Source organism: Ammospiza caudacuta, chromosome 2 (assembly GCF_027887145.1).
Source record: "Ammospiza caudacuta isolate bAmmCau1 chromosome 2, bAmmCau1.pri, whole genome shotgun sequence".
Lineage (NCBI taxonomy): Eukaryota > Metazoa > Chordata > Aves > Passeriformes > Passerellidae > Ammospiza > Ammospiza caudacuta.
In genome coordinates this window covers 72,799,692-72,804,036 of record NC_080594.1, presented here as the reverse complement: position 1 = coordinate 72,804,036, position 4,345 = coordinate 72,799,692, and positions in this window count along the sequence as shown.

Sequence of the window (4,345 nt, the reverse complement as noted above, 5' to 3'; positions counted from 1 at the left end):
TGTCCTAAGTATGAAAGCTGCACCGACTTCAGGTACAACCCAGCATTTTCTATTTACTTGTTTGCCTCCTTGCTGACACATCAAGAAAAATGGAAAACATCAGAACTGCAAGATCAAAAAATCTAAAAGAGATCATGAAGAATGGGCTTTTTCTTACTGAACTTCAGATGCCTAGAAGCAAGATGTCTACATCTGAGCTAGTCCTTGAATTCCTTTGTGGGTTTGGAACCTGAGAGCAGAAATATTCTTCTTTAAGAGGGTAAAGTTACAGCAGTTAAACTCAAAATGAAAACTTTAAAAGTGATTTGTCATCTTTTACTCTTTCTTGTGAAGAAGACTAATTGCACTAAGCTTCCACAAGACTGTCAATCTCAAATATTATTAAATCAACAAGTTATTCTCTTTCTCTGTCCCAGTTCTCTTACCCAATGGGCAGAGATTAATCTTCTGGCCTCTAGCATTCATTTTATTTCCTTTCTAGAAATACCAATTTTTTTTCACAGCCAAACCCAAAACATTCTCTTAAAGAGAGAGATGAAATTTGCTTGCCTTTTAAAATGAAAGCCGCATGGGAACTTCCAAAGAGCAGGTGGCAAGAGCAGCCTACAGTCCTCAGGCAGCACAGACAGGGATATCTGAGAGCTACATATTTCCACTGAATGGTCTCTGAATGGAAGCTGGTGAATCCCCAGGATGGTGTCTCACAACAGGAGCCAGTGAGGCCACCACCACTCTGCAGGGCTCTTCAACAGTAAAATCCTGAGCAGGGGGAACCTGTTTTCACCCTTAAATAACCACAGGTCTGAATTAGGCACCTAGAATCCAATGCTTCTTTACTCAGTTTGAGGCAAATTTCACTCTATATTCCCCTAAACCATGCAAAACCACCTGGGAAACCCTTTTATAAAAGCTGAAGATCCATCCCGTCTTGTTCCTGAAGAAGAAAATTTCAAATCCAACTTGAACAGACTTCACTGTTACAGAAGTGGCTACTGAGGGTGGATAGTTTGGCTGTCATATTTACTTGTGTTGGTACAAGAAATGACCTTTAAGTTAGGTTTTCATGGCATAAAGTCCCAAATCCAAATATATATATATATATATATTCAAATTATTGGAAGAAATGTGACTGCATTATTCATCACTGGGCTAATTAGCCAAGAAGACAGACATTTCATACCTATACCTGCTCCTTCCTCTCTCTGCACACTGATGGGAAACATGCACAGAGCCAAAATAAAGGAATTTATGTACTTTAAGCCAAAAATATGGTAACTTTATTAATCTTTATGAATCAAACAATATATGTCTCAAGCAGAAAAGACTTAATTATCTCAATTTAATACTCTGATCAGTTTTTCTTGTCCTGTATTGTTTTTTTTCAAGCTCTCATCAAAGGACTTTTCACATTTTGTGACAGATGCTATTTTCATATTTCCACTATTAATCCTCTCAGATTTCTGAGATTTCAGGAGCAGGTAGTGAAGCTGCTGAAGCATTTCATAAATGAAGCCTAATCCTAGGAGATCATTCATGGTTAGAGTCTCAGCTTTTAACCCATCTTTTCTCTATAGATTTACCAGCAGTGGCCAAATTGTTGGAAAATTGCCTGACTGTTTGATCCTTATGCCCCAGTGCCTCAGCAGAGGCATGCCAGGCATTCCAGGAATTTTTTTATCTGTTTCATCCTGGCTCCAGCCCTCTTGCAAAAGTATCCTTCATGCTATGTGGACTGTGGTGTTCAATAGCCTGGACCTGTTAAACATTTGTTACCTCCTGCATTTACATGGTATTTCTCAGCTCCCCTCAGCTGCAGCAGATTGTTACCCCCTCCAGCTCCTTTCTCCTTACTCTCTGAGGTCTCACTTTCAGTACTACAGAATTAAGTATTTTCCATACCCCTGAAGAGTTGGTAACATCAACCCATAAAATTTCAACAAAACCTGAGGCGCTACTAGATCACAAATAATTTTTAAAGTATTTCTTCACAGACTATGCATACAACTTCAGCAGAAATCCACTAAACAAATATGTTTAACCTCCTTAAGAGAAAACATGTTCCTTTTAGCAGCTTATTCAGAAAAATAAACTCCTTTACAAGTTATTTTTGGTTGAGAGAAAATATATTCATCCCAACAGAGCTTGTTCTCTAACAGGTCACTTTCCAGTTACACACATTTTTTTGAAGCAGTGGAAGTCATGTCTTTGAAAGGGCTCCTGCTTTATCCCAGATTCATTTAAAAGAGTTTCACATGTCAAATGTAAGACACATTTCCTTGCTTTTGATTTCTCTTTCATGCATTTACCCTTTCTACTCTCTATATTGTCTTTTCACATTTTTTCAATAAAATAAAAATAAAGGTAAGAAAAATAAATAAGAGGGATTCATGTGTAGTTTGCTGGCTGCACAATAAACTTACTCAATGAATTTCAGGCTTCAGTGGTTCTCTTTCAAGCTCAAAAATCCTAAAAATTTTACAGTTCTCTTGAAAAAATTTCTCTGAGCAGCACGTCAGTAGTGCCAAGACTACAAGAATCTCCTTGAAGTGGATGTCCAGTCACTCCAGGCTAATTAATGGTGCGTGCATTATGTTGGTAAATTATTTGACAGTAATTTTTCCTGAAGTTTACTAGAAAGTGTTGTAACATGTAAGCACTCAATTTTTATCAAGCACACCTTATTTAAATCCTCTCCTACCCAAGCATTGCGTTACCACCAAATCCAGTAGGTCTAGTCTATGCTGGAATGTCACCACGGATTAGTTCCCTCGCTTTATTTGCAGTGACTTACCTATATCAAATTGAAATGCATCCATGCAACTCTGCTCTGTCGGTCTAAGATACTTTCCTTGTTCATCATTGCATCCACAACTTTATGCTTGTTTGAATTAGCTGCTCAGCGTTATAAGCATTTATCTTGTGGTGCAATGTTAAATCACTCAGGTCTATAATTTTCAGCATGCTGTGGCACATTTACAAGAAACTACAGGAATCCTGGGACTGAGGTCAGGCGAGCAGGCTCCTTGGAGCCTCATATACCTCCAGCACTGCTTCCCAGCTGCTCTCCAGCAGCCCAGAAAGTGCAACACAAAAGCTCCATGATTTGAGTAGTCATTAGCACAAGCTGGGCAGCAGATGCAAAATTTTCATCCTTGGATTTGGCCCCTTGGTTTCCATGGATCAGAATCTTCTACAGGGCATCATCACACGCAGCACCTTGCAGGGCATGAGGGCTTATCCCAGTCCTCATTTCCTTGTTGCCCCCAGAGCTGCATGGGCTGTGCAAATCCCACCTGAGCTGCCCGGCAATGTGGTGGGCCAAGAAGCAAAGCTGCCCGTGCAGTGGGAGGGCAGTGTGGGAACCCAGCAGCGATGCCAGGAGAGGCTGCAGATGGACTGCAGGTAATGGGGAACAGGGGGTCATGCCCTGGGAGCTTCCCCTAGAACACGAGAACACGTTCCCATATCCAGGAAGGACTTGTGGGACTGAGACCAGAGGAGGCCACCAAGTTGGTTAGAGGGATGGAACACCTCTCCTAAGGTTAAGAGAATTGGGACTGTTCAGGCTAGAAAAGGCTTCAGGGTGACCTAATTGTGACCTTCCAGTAACTGAAGAGAACTTACAGGAAAGATGGGCCAAGACTATTTACATGGGCATGTAGTGAGAGGAAAAGGAGGAACAGATTCAAATTGAATGAGAGCGGGTTTATATTAGAGATTGAGTGGTGAGGCACTGGAACAGGCTGTCCAGAGTTGTGGATGCCACATCCCTGGGGGTGTTGAAGACCAGGCTAGATGGAGCTCTGAGCAATCTGGTCTAGTGAAAGGTGTCCCTGCCCATGGCACCGGGCTTGGAGCAAGACGATCTTTAAGATCCCTACTATCCCGAGCAATTCCATGATCGTGTAATTCTGTAACTCTGTAATTCTACGATTCTGTGATTCAGGGCAATTAACAGAATTAAAATAGCCGTTTATTTAATTCAGCATGATGAAACCTGAGCACAGCAAAGGTTTACCAGGGGGACGGAGATCACCCCTTCTATCGCGCCGGCCTCCTCCTGCACAGGCACTGTGCCGGCGCTCCCCATGGCGCCGCGCTTCCCCCAGGAATGCCGCGCGTAGGCTGAGACCTCCAGGGCCTCCTAGGCCGCCCCTCGGGGGGCAGCAGCAGCACCAGAGCCGAGCCGTGAGGGGCCGCGGCTCCCGCCCGCCCTCCAGGGGAGCGCTGCCAGCGCGCACGGCGCTCCGCTCCTCCGGGCGGCGGCTTGGCCTCGCCGGCTGCCGTAGCGGGGCTGGCGGGGCCGGGGCCGCCCGCCCGCCCGCGGGACTTCCGTGCTGCTGTG